We start from the raw sequence: 19,832 nt of genomic DNA, 5'->3' as shown, positions 1-19,832 counted from the left end.
TTGGGCTAGAGACTCAATTAAAGCATTCTTGAGTACAACTCCAAATGTTTCTGTTATTGTTGCTTTAGCACTGTCTGTAGCACATCGCTACAACCACATCTTATTCAAATCAAATATGGAGCTCCGCGAGGTTTATTCCTAAGTGCTATTATCAAGAGAACTCGTCCCCCACTCACTTCCACACTCCTCCTCAAATGATGACAGGTATTGCTGCATACCTGTAAACACAAAAAAACAGGTGTTACGAGTTCAGGGGACCCCAAAAACCAGCAGCAATAGATATGCACCACGACAAAGGGTTACTTAAACAAAAGTTGCTTTTAATTATCTTTGAACATGAAAATAGAATCAAACTTTAACTCATCTCTATTGACTCACTTAACTCCCCCCCCCACCCCTTCGAATTCTAAGCACATGTGTGTATAATGTGTGTGTAAGTTCAGCAAAGTTCTTTGGTTCACAGTCCAATCTTATTTGTTGCAGGCAATTCTTGTACTGTGCACAGAAGATAACATTAATAAAGTTCACCAGGCTTTGGTGCTTAACAGGTAAATGGTTACCACTCAGAAGGGTTCTTGTTGGTTTCCAGAGAGAGAGTTTTTCTTGCTCCAGGACATCTACAACTGATTCCTTTTTAATCAGCCACTCCAGTGTCTTGCTGACAAAACTTGCCCCCTTCAGGGTTCTCCAGATGATAACCTCTTTCTTTCAGGTCACCACAGATCGCCTATTCAAAGGGAAACACCAGACAGCCAGTCTTCTCCTTTGACCAGGTCGTCTTACAAAGGTTGCCAGCTTGTCCCTCTGGAACCAATGTCCTCTCTCCATTCTGGAAAGCTGCTCTGTCTGCAAAGATCACATGACCTTCCAGACAGTAAGTTGTTTTCCAGACAAAGCTGCCACTGCATGTTGTTACATTTATTGCCTTTTGCAAATAACAGTCCATCATAAGTCTGAGCACTCCTGAAAAAATTCTGTGTTTTAAAGTGACTGTGTGTGACCTGCTCTAACAAATCTTTCCCAATTTATCTCCCAAACACCTCTATATACTCTGTCACACAGGGCAATTTACTAGTCTCTAATTGAGCACTGATCACTCATGTTTCTGACATCAACCGAAAAGCTTAAAGAATATTCCTTTCATTCATCCTTTGTCTGAAAGTATACAAAATGAGAAACAAGATGAACGATGTTCCTGATTTAGCAAGCATAGTAAAATATTAGCACTGTATGCAGAAAATATCAAGACTAAAACATGTCAAGTGTTTCTTGCTTTGATGGAATCCAAAACACGATACAATTCTCCTCCTCATTCTTGCATCAGTTTCACAATCAGCTCCAAATCAGGTGTTTAGAAACACTATCCCAAATATAAGTTATACCAGGTATTTGCAAGTAATAGCACAAGTTTCTGAAATTTACTGATAATAGAACCCTGCATCTTTATCATTCTGATCTGATTGCACAACAAATACACGAGAGATGTCCTCAAACCAAAAATACCATAGTTCCAATTTTTTTTTCCTTTCATGAGGAAATTATGCAAGGAATATGAGCGTGTGCAAGGCCTGATGTTGCCTTGAATCTTAAATACAGTACTATGCATTATGAGGAGTTCATGTGCGATGAGGGCAGACCGACGTTCAGGTCAGTGGCTGTCAGCCTTGTCTAGCATGGTTCTGATGTTCCAGCATGCTAGCTTGAGTTTGTAAGCATCTTTTGAGGGGGAGGATGTGGAGGGGGAGGACATGGACATGTCCTCGGGCCTGCGCAAAGGAGCTTTTAGGTGGAGTGCAATGTGCGCAGTACTGGCCCCACCCTTTAAACCCATGGTTCGTGTGCCGTGACCAAGCAAGCTGGGACGTGGCAGCGAGGTCCTTCGGTCGTAGGTTTTATATCGGAGTGGCCTTCTCCTATGCAGGTTTCTTCCCGGGCTGGAGGGGCCTGCTTCCCCTCCTAGGTCGGACCATACAGCTCGGACCGGGGCCGCCGCTGCTTTCCCTGTGCCCGGACCGGGGCCGCCGCCTCCTTCTTTCTGCCCGGACTGGGGCCTCCGCCTGCTTCGCTCTGCCAAGGCCGGGGCCATTGCCTCCCCCTCGCTTCTGCCCGGACCGGGGTCTCCGCCTGCCTCACACGACCGAGGCCGGGGCCGCCACCGCCTCCCCCTCGCTTCTGCCTGGACCAGGGCCTCCGCCGCCTACCGTCTGCCCGGACCGGGGCCGGGGCTGCCACTGCTTTCCCTGTGCCCGGACCAGGGCCGCCGCCTCCTTCTTTCTGCCCGGACCGGGGCCTCTGCCTGCTTCGCTCTGCCGAGGCCGGGGCCACCGCCTCCACCTCGCTTCTGCCCGGACCGGTGCCTCCGCCTGCCTCACTCCACCTCGCTTCTGACAATAAAACTGAAATGTTGAGCCTAAGGATTTATTTAGCAATAAATTTGCAGGATTTGTCATTCCCTGATTAGAGCAAGAGCTATTTATTCCACTTGCTTCATACAAAGTTAGCAGGTTTTAAAAATCAAACATACATCAGAGATTATCTGGTCAGGGAGAGGCTCACAGATAAGGTGGGAGGGGACTGAAGCAGAGTAAAAACAGCAAAAAGCAGTAGCATTGGCTTTGAAGACTTGTAGCCCAATTTTACTTGCCGATTCCTCTGCTGGAGAGGTTTAAACATTGCTTACAACGTGATAACAATCTGAAGAGTCATCCTTCCCTTTCAGCCATCCTAGTCACACATCAAAGCACTGAAGTAAACTGAATGACTGGTAAAAGAACACATCAATGCCAAGTGCCGCTCTCAGTGAAGTCCGCCTTGCAGATGTAGGCAGGCTCCAAGAACGCGGCGCGGGCTACACACTCTACTGGTCTAGCAAGCCTATGGATGAATGACGCCTATCTGGTGTAGGCTTCATGGTCAAGAACGCCATTGCCTCCAAACTCGAAAACCTCCCGACAGGCCACTCGGACTGGATCATGTCCATGCGATTCCCCCTTCAAAACAAGCGTCGCATCACCCTCGTCAGTGTCTATGCTCCAACTCTCCAGGCGGGACAAGCAGAAAAGGACAAGTTCTACACTGATCTGCGCAACCTCATCCAACGCACCCCTACAGCCGACAAGGTTGTCATCCTTGGCGACTTCAACGCTCGCGTCGGCAAAGACTCAGAAACCTGGCCAGGAATCCTGGACAACCATGGTGTCGGCAAGTGCAATGACAATGGGCCCCTCCTGTTGGAGCTCTGCGCAGAACAGCGGCTTGTCATTACAAACACCCTTTTTCAGCAGAGGGACAGCCTGAAGACTACCTGGATGCATCCCCGATCCAAATACTGGCACCTCCTGGACTACGTCCTGGTGCGAGAAAGAGACAAACGAGATGTGCTCCACACCAGGGTCATGCCTAGCGTGTAATGCCACACTGACCACCAGCTGGTTCGCTGCAAGCTCAACCTTCACTTCAAGCCAAAGTCCAGGAACAGTAAAGCCCCCAGAAAGAGGTTGAATGTTGGAAACCTGAAGTCAGACGAAGTGAGAGGAAGCTTCCAGGCAAACCTCAAAGCAAAGCTCAAGGATGCAATCCGCCACACGGACTCGTCCCCTGAAACCCTCTGGGATCAGCTGAAGACTACCATACTGCAATTCACTGAAGAGGTACTGGGCTTCTCCTCCAGGAAAAACAAGGACTGGTTCGACAAAAACAGCCAGGAAATCCAGGAGCTGCTGGCAAAGAAGCGAGCTGCCCACCAGGCTCACCTTACAAAGCCGTCCTGGCCAGAGAAGAAACAAGCCTTCCGTCGCGCACGCAGCCATCTTCAGCGCAAACTCCGGGAGATCCAAAATGAGTGGTGAACTAGCCTCGTCAAACGAACTCAGCTCAGCGCAGACATTGGCGACTTCAGCGGTTTTTACGAGGCTCTAAAGGCCGTGTACGGTCCCTCACCCCAAGTCCAAAGCTCGCTGCGCAGCTCAGACAGCAAAGTCTTCCTCAGCGACAAGATCTCCATCCTCAACCGATGGCCAGAACACTTCCAATCTCTTTTCAGTGCCAACTGCTCAGTCCAAGAATCCGCCCTGCTCCAGCTCCCTCAACAGCCCCTAAGGATAGAGCTGGATGAGGTCCTCACCCGGGAAGAGACATATAAGGCAATTGAACAACTGAAAAGTGGCAAAGCAGCAGGTATGGATGGAATCTCCCCAGACGTCTGGAAGGCTGGCGGCAAAACTCTGCATGCCAAACTGCATGAGTTTTTAAAGCTCTGCTGGGACCAAGGAAAGCTGCCTCAGGACCTTCGTGATGCCATCATCATCACCCTGTACAAAAACAAAGGCGAGAAATCAGACTGCTCAAACTACAGGGGAATCACACACTCTCCATTGCAGGTAAAATCTTCGCTAGGATTTACCTAAATAGAATAATACCTAGTGTCGCCGAGAATGTTCTCCCAGAATCACAGTGCGGTTTTCGCGCAAACAGAGGAACTACTGACATGGTCTTTGCCCTCAGACAGCTCCAAGAAAAGTGCAGAGAACAAAACAAAGGACTCTACATCACCTTTGTTGACCTCACCAAAGCCTTTGACACCGTGAGCAGGAAAGGGTTTTGGCAAATACTAGAGCGCCTCGGATGCCCCCCAATGTTCATCAACATGGTTATCCAACTGCACGAAAACCAACAAGGTCGAGTAAGATACAGCAATGAGCTCTCTGAACCCTTCTCCATTAACAATGGCGTGAAGCAAGGCTGCATTCTCGCACCAACCCTCTTTTCAATCTTCTTCAGCATGATGCTGAAACAAGCCATGAAAGACCTCAACAATGAAGATGCTGTTTACATCCGGTACCGCACGGATGACAGTCTCTTCAATCTGAGGCGCCTGCAAGCTCACACCAAGACACAAGAGCAACTTGTCCGTGAACTACTCTTTGCAGATGATGCCGCTTTACTTGCCCATTCAGAGCCAGCTCTTCAGCGCTTGACGTCCTGTTTTGCGGAAACTGCCAAAATGTTTGGCCTGGAAGTCAGCCTGAAGAAAACTGAGGTTCTCCATCAGCCAGCTCCCCATCATGACTACCAGCCCCCCCACATCTCCATCAGGCACACAAAACTCAAAACAGTCAACTAGTTTACCTATCTCGGCTGCACCATTTCATCAGATGCAAGGATCGACAACGAGATAGACAACAGACTCGCCAAGGCAAATAGCGCCTTTGGAAGACTACACAAGAGTCTGGAAAAACAACCAACTCAAAAACCTCACAAAGATTAGCGTATACAGAGCCGTTGTCATACCCACACTCCTGTTCGGCTCCGAATCATGGGTCCTCTACCGGCATCACCTACGGCACCTAGAACGCTTCCACCAGCGTTGTCTCCGCTCCATCCTCAGCATTTATTGAAGCGACTTCATCCCTAACATCGAAGTACTCGAGATGGCAGAGGCCGACAGCATCGAATCCACGCTGCTGAAGATCCAACTGTGCTGGGTAGGTCACGTCTCCAGAAGGGAGGACCATCGCCTTCCCAAGATCGTGTTATATGGCGAGCTCTCCACTGGCCACCGTGACAGATGTGCACCAAAGAAGAGGTACAAGGACTGCCTAAAGAAATCTCTTGGTGCCTGCCACATTGACCACCGCCAGTGGGCTGATATCGCCTCAAACGGTGCATCTTGGCGCCTCACAGTTCGGCGGGCCGCAACCTCCTTTGAAGAAGACCGCAGAGCCCACCTCACTGACAAAAGACAAAGGAGGAAAACCCAACACCCAACCCCAACCAACCAATTTTCCCCTGCAACCGTGTCTGCCTGTCCCGCATCGGACTTGTCAGCCACAAACGAGCCTGCAGCTGACGTGGACATTTACCCCTCCATAAATCTTCGTCTGCGAAGCCAAGCCAAAGAAAGAATGCATTATGACCATGGTTCAGCTGATCTTTGGTCTCAAATTCATTTTCTTTTCTGTTTTTAGAATTCAAGAATCTGCGCCTTCAAGAAAAGGTCCAGAGATTTGGCAAGGCAGAAGTAAGCAAGAATATGGAGGTGATATGGAAAGAAGATTGGAAAATGGAGCTGTGGAGAATCAACCATCTGTTTAACAAGTTAAAGTGAATTTTTAGTAAGACTTAAAACACACACAATACTGGAGGAACTCAACAGGTCAAACAGTGTCATAACCAATATTTCGGGCTTGAGCCCTTCATCAAGGTACGGAAAAATGTTGGCAGGTGTATGAGAAAAAAGAGTAAGGGGGAGGTGTGCTCGCAAAAGCAGGAGGTGATAAGTGTAGAAGGGAGGAAGGGGACAGCAACGATCAAGGGGAGGAGGGATGGCTAGGTGAGGGAAGGGGAAGGAAGGGAGGAGAACTGGAAAAGGGAAGGGAAGGAGGGAGAGGGAAGAAGAGACCAGGTTAGCAGTATCGGAAAATTCGATGTTAACGACATCTGCCTGGAGAGTGCCCAGACAGAAAATCAGGTGTTGTTCCTCCAATTTTCAGGTGGTCTTAGTGGGATAGTACATAGGCCATGGACGGACATGCGATTGTGACACAGAACTGAAATGGTTGACGACTGGGAGGTCTCTACGGACGAAATGAAGGTGCTCAGCAAAGCAATCTCCCAATCTGTACCCAGTCTCTCCGAGGTAGAGAAGGCCACAAAGGGACCACTGAATGTAGCAAATTAGTCCTGCGGATACAAAAGTGAAATGTTGCTTCACGTGAAAAGCCAGTTTGGGGCCCAGGACTGAGGTGAGGGGGTAGGTGTGGGTGCAAGTGTTGCCCCTCCTGCAATCACAGGAGATGGTGCCAGGGAGGGGGCAATTAGTGGGAGGGGTGAGTGCATGAGGGAGTCACGGAGAGAGCGGTCCCTACAGAATCAGAGAGGGGAAGATGTATCTGGTAGTGGGATCCTGTTGTAAGTATCAGAAATTCCCAAGGATAACTTGTTGGATGTGGAGGCCGGAGGGGTAATAGATGAGAATAAGGGAAACTCTGTGTTTGTTGCATCTGGGGGTGGGGGCAAGGGCAGATGTGGGGGAAATGGAGGAGATGCGGGTGAGGGCTGAGTTCATGGTGGTGGAGGGCAAGCCACATTTGTGAAAGAAGGCATATTTAATTGTTAATCTAGCTAGCACTTGTGACAACTTTAAAACAAAATCAGGTGCAAGTTTGCAATGCAAATTATAGCAGTTAGAAAGCTGGAAATTATTTTTTTTCAAAGTTGCTTTTAGCATGGCTTGTTGTTTTCAACAATAACTTCATATCACATGGTTTAAAACAAAGTAAAAAATCCTCTTTCAACATGAGAAATGGAAAATAGATCTAAACACCTGACTGATTTTCCTTGTTTGTTGACAAGACATTAACTGCTTTGGAATAATAGCTCCACTTGAAAGGGATGAGACTCCAGATAGCTTACACAGAGAATGGGTCTAAGGAAAGTGCTTTCTAATTGCTTGCATAACATCTGTAAAAATCAATTGGTGACCCAACTATCACTACATTAGATAGGTTCTGCTGGTGACATTTAAATCAGAAAGAAAATTATCTTAAGGTCGGGGGCTTAATCCAGACAAACTTAGGTTAAAATTATTCGGTCATCTTTTACCTGAGGTATTGATTTATCAGTCAAGAATTCAGATGGACATTGAAGGTAGAAGGACTTGCCTCAGCACATCACCATGTACTACCCAGCCAATTTATAACTTATAATGTAGGCATTGCCATACAAACAGGCAAGAGTATCAAATTCCACAGAACACCAAAATTACACAAATCTGTTTATATCTGAAACTAGTTCAGGAATAAATCCTACCCAAAACACAGCTCTCTGTTCTTCACCAAGCAGTGTTGTGAAACGTTTTAATTCACTTGTACAATGCAGTGTGACTTCAGCACTTTCCAGAAATATCAGGCTGAGTTCAAACCCCTGAATTCACAACTTCCTGACACAATAGAAGCGAGCTTTATCTTAATGACCATTAAATTCAAAAAGATTCTCAAGGACTTTGACTCTGTGAAGAACCCCAAAACCCAGCATCAATAGAAATTCACCAAGACAAATAGTTACTTGAACAAAAGTTACTTTTAATTTTCTTATAAACATAAAAACAGGATCAAACTTTTAACTTATTACTATTAACTTAATTCTAAGTGCATATATATGTACGGTGCATACAAGTTCAGAAAAGTTCTTTGATTCACAGTCCAATCTCACTTCTCACTCTTCTAAGTTCACCGGTATCTATCAGGCAATTCTTACACTGTGCACAGAATTTAACATTTATGAATCCTCATCAGCCTTTGGTGGTTGAAAGTTACCGCTCAGGAACGTTCTTGTTGGTTTTCAAAGAGATTTGTTGCTCATTGGACACACACAACTGATTCTTTCCGATCAGCCACTTCAGTGTCTTGCCGAAGAAACTTGTCCCATCAGGGTTTTCCAGATGATCTTTCAGGCCACCACAGAGTTCTTTTTATGTTTCCCTTATCTCAGGCGAAACATTATACAACCATCCATCTCCTCTTGTGTGGACCACAAGGGCTTTGAACAGGCTGACCTCAGAACTCACAACCTATCTTCAAAATGGAGTTTCAAACAAGCTTCCAAAGGCCACTGCAGAAAGCCAGCAGTCTCTCTCTCTCTCACAATCCACATGACATTCTAGAACAGCAAACTGGATTCAGACAGACTGCGTCACTGGTCCAAATCTTCTTGAGTCTGTTCATCTGTTGCTTTCCAAAACAATAATCCATTACTCCACAGCATGTCCAATTAACACCTACTTGTGAAGTCCTTCAGCGAAGCAGTTTCCATTGTCTCTACAAAGACACTGGGAGCCTAGACTGTCTGGCTTGAGCAGAGCTCTGTGTTGTGAAGTTTTTGTGTATGTTTGTAACCTACATTAAATACCCCCCCTCCATCTTCCAAAAACATCTGTACATAATATAAAATATAACACAATCCGTCACAATTAAAATGCTTTGAGGACTTTTCTCAGATGTGACAGTGTTGTGGTAGACCAGCTGCCGAGAGTGTGCAAGGTGCAGGGGTGAGGGGAAGGAAACAGAAGCACAGAATAACATCAGGAGTTTGCACCATTCATTGTAATTTTGTTTAATCAAGTACATGCACCTTAGTCACAGGAAAAGTCGTACTTATTCAGATTTTAGGACCCCACTGATACAGCCATCATTTATTGCTCATCCTTGATTTCCCAAGAAGTGGTGGTGATTGGTGATGCAACCGAGTTTTTTAGCTGGCCATCCCTCTGGTTAGTTTAGAATGAAATACATTAATGTTGGTCTCTCGGGTGCCAGAATGAGAAAATGTCAGATCTTTTCCCCTAAAATACAAAATAATAAACCAATTTGGTTTTTGTAACATTCCAATAGCATTTTTGCTGGCAACAGCTTTGGATATCTGAAATTGCAATTTTATTGAGGTATTTTTGTCAGATTACACTTCCTGAACACTTTTGGGTGTATTTTATGGATCTTAGGCTGCGATCACGAAAATCACCTTAAAATTTTTCTATCAAACATTTTTAAATGCAAGCTATTTTTGTATACAAAAACATGAAGTGCAATGTCATTGAAAATTCATTTTCTACATTCACACTTGGACTTCTTCCCTGCTGATCTTGGTGCAGTCGGTGATGAACATGGTGAAAGGTTTCACAAGGACACTGTGACCATGGAAAAAAGGTATCAGGGCAACTGGAATCCGTCAATGCTGGTTGACTATTGTGTCAGTGTCCAGCAAGAGGTATCAGACGCTGAGTGCAAATGAAAGTCAACGGCAAAGCATTTTATGTCATTTGAACATCATTATCCAATTAAACATGCTAAATTCAATAAATGTTCATTTAATGTACTTCAACTTCCTATGTGATGCAACAAATGTGAAATAATCTTTGTGTTCAGCTTGAAATTCTCTATTATCATTCCAATTTGTTTTTAAGGATGCAAATCTTTTGAAAAGAATTGTTGTCCAGTGTTATTAGCCCAGGACACAAACAATAAATTGACTTGAAGACATTTAGAAACTGTAATTTAATTGTAATATGAATCTCACTTGTCAAAAATCTGACGTTGTCCTGTCTTCAGATCATATGATAAAGAAGAATTTGATCATTCGGCCCTTCAAGTCTGCTCTGACACTTGAAGCATATCTTTCCTCTCAAACACATTCTCCTTTTTCCCTGAAACCTTTGACACCCTTACTAATCAATAACCTATCAACCTCTGCCTCTCCCGCCAATCCTTGTCAACCCTTCTCACACAAAAGGGTTGCACAAGGACACCCAATTCATTCAATTATTGACAAAAAAATGGCAATAACGCAGTTTCACCACACCTTTGCACATTACTCAGAGAAGTATTATTCCAATTAACCTCTCCCCTCAATATGTCTCTCTTTTTGTTTTTTTTTCCTGATAGTAATCTAATAAGAATGTTTCAACTGGCTGACAAACAGACAGTACATGTCCCAGATTACGAATGCCTAACTTCCAGACACCCCTACGTACAAATGCGTACCCATAATATTACCAAATTCAAAAGTCCCAATGGGTTTATTCCTACAAATGTCCTCTCTCTTTCGCTCCTCATATTTTGTAATTACTCTTTCTTAGAAATTTTGTGCATTTGCTGCCATTCATTACATTACTCTGGAGGTATGGTCATCATATCAAATGATTTTTGCACATCTTCCGACTTATGGGCAAAAGCAACTTACGAAGTCTGCAAAAAACAGAACCAGTTTGTTACCTGGAGACAGCCTGTACTCAATTACGAGAACAATGAAGGGAAATTTCTAATTGTTTCCTCTGACAAGAGAAATGTTGAAGGACAAAAGCCATGGACGAACATGACTGCCAATGTTGCGCTTAGTATCACTGGAGAGAAATGGATATCGACTTGGAAGTGAAGAAAGAACACATGTGAAAGATTAGGCCTGAAACTTGAGATTATTGGGAGCTTATTTTAATTTTTACCCTGAAGCCACATTCATGCAGTAACTTTGCGCGTATGAGATGAAAAACAACTGCGGCAACTTCAGTAATTCTGTGCGGCTGATTTTAACTCACTCCAGTGCAGGAAATACTTTGAGTACTCTCATTTGCAAACCATAATTTGCATGAGAATTATCACAAACACTGTTTACGTTGCACAATATTTTGTACTGCCTTCCTATAACCCTGGGAGTGGTTCTTAGTAGATAATCAGAATTCTTGGTGTTGACTCTCTCCCCACCATTTCAGTTCCAGGGCGCATTCAGATGCAATAATTATTGCAGGTTTGAACACTAGTTATCTTCAACATAAGCATTTTTCCTTAATCTTCACCAGCATAACTTCATACGCTTTGCCCTGAATGGTGTTCAGTTGCAAATATGGTTGAAGCTTCACTCGTGCAAGCAAGTGGAGTGCATTTCATCACCTATTCCTTAGGTAGTGCTTACGCTTTGAAATGGCAGGTCAGGAGTCACTAGCCGTGATATTCCTGTAGACATGACCTATCTTAGGAAGCCTTGCGTGTTCACACAGATATGAAAAGAGCCAGCTCTATGAGTCAAATACACTCCACCACTGAGCCTACTCACCCCCCCCCCCCCCACCTCCGCCGGAAGATCAAAGACTGGCAAGTCTGGACCACCCAATCCGCCTTCGATTTGTTTTAATATACACAGAGCTGGAAAGACAGAAAAAACCTGGCTTTAAAGCTCTGTGTAAAAGGGGCTACTCACTATTCAATTTCTAGCCTCTGACCTCCTCTTGCATAGATACTGATCCACTTTAATTTCTGGTCAATGGTAACACCTGGAATGTTAATGGTATAGAAATTGGTAATGGTCTGGAAATCTGTAATGAACATTATACTAAATATCACAGGTAGATAGTCAGGAGATGGCCTTTGTCTGGGACCTGTGATATGAATGATGTCACTTACCACCCCATAGCTGACTCTAGTCTAGGTCTTGCAGTATTCTGGCATAGGTCACTTCATTTGCTGAGGAGCAAATGGAAATTGAACACATAACCTTATGATGGAAAGAAGGTAATTAATGCAGCAACATAAAACACTTGGGCCAAGATTACCCCAAGGAATACTTCCAATTATATTTTGGTCTTGGGATGTTTACCTCCAAGAACAACCACCCTCTTCCTTTGCACAAGTACCAACTCCAACTATCAAAGTGTTTTCTCTTGAATGGTCATTAATTTCAATTTTGTCAAGTCCTTTGTATCATCCGAAATCAAGGGCACTCACTCTCACCACTGGAATTTAGCTCCAGTGATGAGGGCTGGAAAAAGTGCTCCTAGCAAAACTCAAATGAGAGACAAGTGAGCAAATGATCATTTGTAGAATGTATGCAAATACCATTGATTACTTTGTGGATGATTGACTGGCCATTTGCCAAATTGGATATGTTCTGCTTTTTGTAAGCAAGCCATCGAGCAACTTTCCACATTATTTAGATAATGCCATTGTTGAAATAACCTGGTGAGGGGTACATCTAGAACTGAAGAACAAGTTTAAAGCACTTTAGCTGGGATGCTGCCCAGCCCTATTGCTGTATCCAGTCCTTTTATCCCAACCTCTGAATCAAATTGGCTGAAGACTGGCTTCTGTGATGGTGGGATTCTCAGTAAGAAGCCTTGATGGATTGTGTATGCAGCACTTCTGGTTTAACATGGCTGTGAACACTAATAGTTTTAGACATACTGCATGGTACAGGCCATTTCGGCCCACGAGTTTGCCCAATTACACCCAATTAACCTACAACCCCTGGTATGTCTTGAATGGTGGGAGGAAGCCAGAGCCCCCAGAGAAAACCCACGTAGACACAGAGAGAACATACAAACTCCTTAGAGACAGTGTGGGATTCAAACCCCGGTCCCAATTGCTGCCACGAAGGGCGCTGTGCTAACCACTGCACCAACCATGCTGCCCCAATGATGCAGTAGAACTGCAGACCTTCAATCCAATCTATTGGTTGCAATATAGTCCTGCTTATTACATGCTATTTAATGTTGATCCCCTTGCTTGGCAGCAATAGTGGAAGGGGATATGCAGGCCATGAGATTATCATGGCGCACATTGTTTGCTATTTATGATAGTTCATAGCATCTCATAGATGTCCCCTTTGGAGCTGCCACATCTGTTCGGAGTCTCAAGCACTGAGCACAATTACAATCACATTTTGACAAATTAACATCCATTTGGAACCAGGAGTGTAAAACAGCACTACCAATTAGAATCTAGTCATCGTTTGTAAACACATCAGCAATTCTTTTATTAATTGGGGGTAACCTCTTCCACAATAGAAAACTGAAATTATAAAAAAAAGTCAACATTCAATCCAGAGCATTTCCTTCTGCAAGTCAAGCTGCTCTTTAGCCATGAGACCATTAACAGGTAATGAGAGGCAGGCAGTCATGGAAATAACCACCAACCAGAATTTGCTATTCAATTGATATCCATGCTGGAAGAGAATCAATCCCCCCCCCCCCCCACTTTTAACTCTGATTAATCAACCAATATCTCCAACTCTGAATACTCTTTCAAAAGACGGTCATCCTTCAAGTGCCAGCTAAACATTGGATGGAGTCTCATCCACTGACATGAAGGAGAGGCATTTTCCTTTTCTGCTTGGAATCAAAAAATTTAATTTCTCTTCAGCAAAGTGTGGCAAATTGTTTGATTGTCACTTGGTAAAGGGGTGGAACGGTTAGCATAGCAGTCAGTGCAGCACTGTTACAACACCAGCAACCAGGGCTCAAATCCGGCACTATCTGTAAGGAGTTTGTATGTTCTCCCTGTGTCTGCATTGGTTTCCTCCAGGCCCTCCGATTTCCTCCCACCTTTCAAAACGTAGTGGGATTGCAGGTTAATTTAGTGTAATTGGGTGGCACTGGCTCGTGGGTCGAAAGGGCCTGTTATTGTGCTGCAGGTCTAAATTTAACATTTAAAATGTGAATCACAGTGGTAATCAACGAGGAGTGGATTGACTGGATTTTTCTGAGTAGGCTAAAAGAGTTGCAAAATTTGAACCAAGATATTTATACACAACCACAGAAATATATGAATCTCTACACCAGAAGAGCAGAAGGTTTTCTTGAAGTACGACAGCAATCACTGGCGCATCAGGCAATTCTCAGGATAATTTTGCTACATCATGCTTTCATATTTAAAACAATAAAATTATGCTTGTCAATTTGCAATATCTTTTCATTAAAAAATGGATAGTTTTCAACTGATAATTTTAGGGGGGGTGGTGGAGATCACAAAAGAGATTGAAGCAAAACTATCTTCATTATCCTGTTTCATCTGTAAATCTCCAAATCTTACAGCCTTACCCATAGGAATGTTACACAGACGCCAATGAAAGAAAAAAATAACCCAGAAAAAATTACATTTCTATTGCACCCATTCATAACCTCAAAATGCTAAAGTGAGCTCTATGGCCAATTAAATGCTTTTTGATGGTGTTCATCGCATTATAGTCGCCTTTGAGTTTCAGAAATGGGTAAATAACTGATCTTGGTCAATGATCCCACATAGAAGTCCCCTTCATCCTGCGTATGCTACAATTAGAATCGAGCAAAAAAAGAGATGCTTCTGAGAGGGAGGCAAAGGAAAAAAAAGGCAAATAAGGGGTAAAAGATATAATTAATTCAAAACTAGGCCACTGCTTCTAAAAAAAACTTTTATTTGTGTCTCAAAGGGGAGGATCATTACCTGGTGTATTAATCAAGAGCTTCCATACTGAACAGTACATGATTACAAATATAGAAGCATTCTTGATCCCTGTCTCTTCATCGCTACCTACTAATTCACAATAGAATTCTCTTCTCCGGCATCACAGATGTGTTCAATTCATTGTTTTGCCTTCCCACAACTGCCTAGAAACAATTAATCCTGAAGCAAAATATAGAAGATGCTGTTACACAGCAAACCAGACAGCAACAGCGAAACAATAAAGCAACATTTTCTGCCTATAATTTCCAACATCTTTTGTTTTTATTTTAGAAAATAGATAATTCTCCACTTCAAATTGGTTTGTTTTTCAAACAAGACACTTGGTTTAGTTCAATGTGTCCATTCCTGATTTTATCAGGTGTTGCTTGTAGCACTGTCTAAGAAATCAGAATTAGGATTTATTGTCTTGAACAAGTCATGAAATTTGGTGTTTTGCGGAAGTATCTAGTTTAAACATACATATTGCAACCATCTTATGACATTGTTATATAAAAATAAAATAAATAATAACAATAAAAGTGTACCAAAAATAAGGCAGTGTCTTTGTTTTATTGATTATCCAGGAATCTGATGGCCATGGAGAAAAAGCGGTCCTTGTGCCGCTGAGTGCTCATCTTTCGGCTCCTGTACCTTTTCCCCCGATGGTAGCAAAGTGAAGAGGGCATGACCTGGGTGGTGGGGGTCTTTGAAGATGGAGACTGCTTTTTAAGACACCGTCTCATGTAGATGTCCTTGATGCAGTGAAGTCTGATGCCTGTGATGTCGCAGGCCGAGTTAACAACCCTTTAGAGTTTATTTTTGTCTTGAGAGTTGGCACCTCCATATCAGCCAGTGATGCAACCAGCCAGAATGCTCTCCACGGTACACCTGTAGAAGTTTATGAGTGTCTTCGTTGACATTCAGACACCTCTCAAAGTATAGCCGTTGCGAGCCTTCTTTATGATTGCATCAACACGGAGGCTCCAGGACAGATCTTCGGAGATCTTGACACACAGGAATTTGAAGTTCTTGACCCTCTCCACTACTATGCCCTTGATGAGGACTAGGGTTGTGTTCCCCTGACTTCCTTCTGAAGTCCACAATCATCTCTTTGGGTTTGCCAACATGGAGTGCAAGGTTGTTATCATTACACTATTCAAGGAGCTGATCTATTTCCTTCCTGGACGCTTCCTCATTGCTGTTTGTGATTCAGCCGACAACTGAGGTGTCAATCGGCAAACTTGTGGGTGGCATTGGAATTGTGCCTGGCCACACAGTCATGAGTGTATAACAAGTAGAGCAGTGGGCTAAGCACACATCCTTGGGTTACACCTGTGTTGATGATCAGTGAGGAGGAGACATTGTTTCCTTCGTACCGACTTTGGTCTTCCAATGAGAAAGTCAAGGATCTAGTTGCAGAGTGGGGTACAGAGGCCTAGAGTGTGTAGCTTCTTGGCCAGTACTAAGGGAATAATGGTATTGAAGACCATGCTGTAGTCGACAAAGAGCAGCCGTAATAATGAATTGCTGTGATCCAGAGCTGAGTGGAGAGCCAATAATATTGCATCTGCTGTGGAATGATTATGACAATAGGCGAATTGCAATGGGTCCAGATCTTTAGTTAGGTATATTCTCCCGATGACCAGCCTCTCAAAGCATTTCATCACAGTAGAGATTAGTGCTATTGGGTGGTAGTCGTTGAGGCAGCTCACACTACTTTTCTTGGGTACGAGGATGATTGATGCCCTTTTGAAGCTGGTGGGAACCTCTGACTGCTACAATGAGAGGTTGAACACACCGGCTAGTTAGTTGGTGCAGATTTTCAGTACTCTGCCAGTACGGAGTCTGGCCCTGATGCCTTGCGAGGGTTCACCCTCTTGAATGAGGTTCTGACAGATATCACAGGGTCCTCAGCCTTCTCAGGGATTCTAGTAGGCACTGTTTGGTTCTTCTCAAAGCAGGCATAGGTGTTCAGCTCATTGGGTAGTGAAGTATTGCAGCCAACTCTAGTGTTTACCTTCACTCTGTTGGCTGTAATGGCCTGCACTCCCTGCCACAGCTACTGTTTATCTGTCTTTTTTCTCTAGATTCCTCCAGAATTGCCACTTTGCCTTGGAACTGGACTTCTTATAAAGAGCTCGATCCCTGCCTCAACAGGTTGCAGATACTCTGATTCATCCAGGGCTTCTGGCTGGGAAGCATCCAATATTTGCCCACAGGCACTTGCTTATCCACTCAAGTCTGGATGAAGTCGGTGACACCTGTTGCATATTCATTCAAGTCTACAGATGAGGTTTTGAATATGTTCTAGTCCATTGATTCACAACAGTCCTGCAGACACTCCTCCGGCTCCCTCGACCACACCTTTGCCATTTTCACCACTGGTGCTGTGGTCCTCATTCTCTGCTTGTACACTGGGAGGTAGGTGCGGTCGTGGTATGGCTCGATCCAAATCATCCAACTATTGAAGACTTCAGAGCAATCTTGGATGACTGGCAAGAGGTAGTGATGGTGTTATGCAGTACAAGATAGAAAGTCCAATACACACAAAGTAAAAGGGGAATCATAACAAAAGTATCTTCTTGCTACACTCAAAGGTTTTGATGTACAACTGTTAGCTCGCATACCTATAGCCTCTAACATTTTGGAAAACTCTGAAAAGAAGGAATTTTGACAAAACATATCCTTTAAATTTCCATAATGAAATCAGAGCAATACCCGGAGTTTATTTCTCTTGTGGCGAAAAAAACCCAACAAATGTTTGAAATTATCCCATTAAGCTGAACAATTAGGACAATGGGATGAATAACCTTCTCAGCTCTAAATTCCTTACTTCAAAAGAGGGTTAGAAGCCATTAAACCTCAAGAGATTATCTTGTACAGTTTTATCAAAAGCAAAATAAGCCTTTACGCAGCAAAGGATCATGAAATATAGAGATTGGTTGAAAATGGAATCCAAAAAGATCAGCTAATATCTTGAGCAGTATCTTGTTGGCTGACAGAGCAGGCACAGGAACCCAATTCTTCAATCTAATCTGAAGAGACAATTAGTAAGTTGCCAGAGATCCTACTAGCCTAGTACAAAATCTATCTGATCTGTGAAGGATACATTCATGCTGAAAGTATTGCTTTGTTGACATGTCATTTGTGGTCAGCTGGATTGAAGAAGATCTGTTGAGACAGCTCAAAAGCACATTGCAATCAAATTGCAATGGTATGAACGTCTTCCCAAATTAGACAGAGAATCCATTCTTGACTTCAATGATCCGCAGCATCTGGGAGAAAACAAGAAGCTGCCTTGTATGAGTGTTGTTGGACCTCAAGCATGGCTTCTGCGATGGAGTCGTCAATTAAGTTACAGAACAAAACCTCATATCAAATAGATGAACATTTAGCTCAAAGATTCAATGAAAATACCACTTTTCAAATGGGAGCTTTTGAACATGGATACCATAAATTTAGACATGCACAAGCCTGCATGCCAGTATCAAGATCCTAGTCAAATTTCACTTCTATTATTGGCTTTATGATTTCATATATCTATTCTTTTAGAGATTAGGGACAAGAAATTACCTTTCATTTACCATCTAATTCCCGTCAGAGCCTTAGATCCAGGGAAAATTGCGATTTCTTCATCAATGAGGCAATGTGTGAATGAACCTATTAGGGCTTTTAGTTCTAAATTTGATCCTCAGCTTTCCTGCTAGAAACATTTCTGATGGATAAGACTACAAATGACCATGGCCCAGACAAAATCTGACTGCCCTTATTTTGAAAATGGGCGCATTAGCAAAATAAGATAGCCAGCCAAAATATTTCCAGTAGAAGCCTAAAGGTTCTATCGTAGACTGCTGAGAACACTGACATTCAAAAGTGATTTCACAAACATAATATTGCATTTACAAATGTTCCACTTGAACCCAATCTCAATTACTATATCTTGAGCAACTGAGATTAAATAGATTATATTCCATCAAAGAACTTGATTCCAAGATGCATTGTTCCACCATTGAGGCTTGCAAATGAATTTACACGACAAATGTCTTCAGCTTTCAAGAGTGAGGGAAGCTTAATTTTTCCAAGCATTGCATCAGAACATTCATGCACAATGATCCATCATAGCACTGCATATTCCTAGAGAAAAGGAGAATAGCTTAACAGAAGTTTCATTCCACATTTGGTCATGCTGGATGCAACCAAATTCCTTTATATGCCACATCTGGACATACACAAAAATGAATTAAATCATCCTTCTGGTTCACTTTCCCACAAATAAGACTGACCTCTTGAAAACACTATTGGCACAGAACAACTTCTTTTCCCTTAAATACCAGAGAACAGAGTTATGGACACTTCCTGTTTTGACAACAGATGTCACAGATTTTGCAGCATCCAACTTTGCTCACTTTGGCTACAGAGGCTCACAAGATCATACCTTGTCTCAAATAAACTGCTTAGTATTTAAGAAAACTAAGCACTCTGAGCAGTAAACACTATTGCCCACCTATTCCAATATCATCTACCAAATCTCAGCAAGCTACACTTTCAAACAGTTGATTTTCAATCTCAGAGGCAAATGATGTTGATCACTATCTGTGAAAGCAGCCAGGTAAAGAATAGGCCTGAAAAGAAAGATCCAAAAAAAAATTGGATTTGGGATTTCAAAGATATAATCAATGATGAGCAAACAAAAAACCCCAATGGTCCACCCAACAAGTAGCGTACAACTGCAGTATGTATTTTTGCTATAACCCTCCAAACAACAGGAAGTTGCATAAATCCATACTGGAAAGTCTTGAGGGTATCTGGGAGATTTTTCTTTAATTGGGAGCTTGTTCACTTACTCACTGATGTAATCAAAACTCATTAAAAATATCACACCAGAGCTGACAACTTTTTTGAAGGGTGATCTCCAGCAAGAAGGACATCAAGCTTTAACTTGAAATTTAGCAAATTGGTGTCCTCTGCATGAAATAGCACAAGGTTCAAATATCTCAACCAAAAAAAAGAGTTGATCTTTTTGTAACTGCCCCCAGGGAGATTGGTTTGTTTTAGCTCAAATTCCTTTTATGGACCACAGAGCCAAGCTCA

The 19,832-nt window shown here is 43.2% G+C and overlaps 1 protein-coding gene across 6 annotated transcripts in view; it reads right to left on the bottom strand.

The window, feature by feature from the left end:
- The window catches only part of LOC138741375 (phosphatase and actin regulator 4-like), a 155,135-nt gene that overhangs the window by 105,026 nt on the left and 30,277 nt on the right, over nucleotides 1–19,832 (bottom strand). For 2 of the 6 annotated variants that reach the window (XM_069895352.1, XM_069895346.1), the window contains exon 2: nucleotides 177–218. The exons of the other annotated variants lie outside the window; for them this stretch is intronic. The gene's annotated coding sequence lies outside the window, so the exon portion shown is untranslated. The remainder of the gene's footprint in view (nucleotides 1–176; nucleotides 219–19,832) is intronic. 6 annotated transcript variants of the gene reach the window in all.

This window comes from Narcine bancroftii, chromosome 8 (genome assembly GCF_036971445.1).
Source record: "Narcine bancroftii isolate sNarBan1 chromosome 8, sNarBan1.hap1, whole genome shotgun sequence".
Classification (NCBI taxonomy): domain Eukaryota; kingdom Metazoa; phylum Chordata; class Chondrichthyes; order Torpediniformes; family Narcinidae; genus Narcine; species Narcine bancroftii.
Note: the sequence above shows the minus strand (reverse complement) of the source record. Positions and strands in the feature narration are given on the sequence as shown.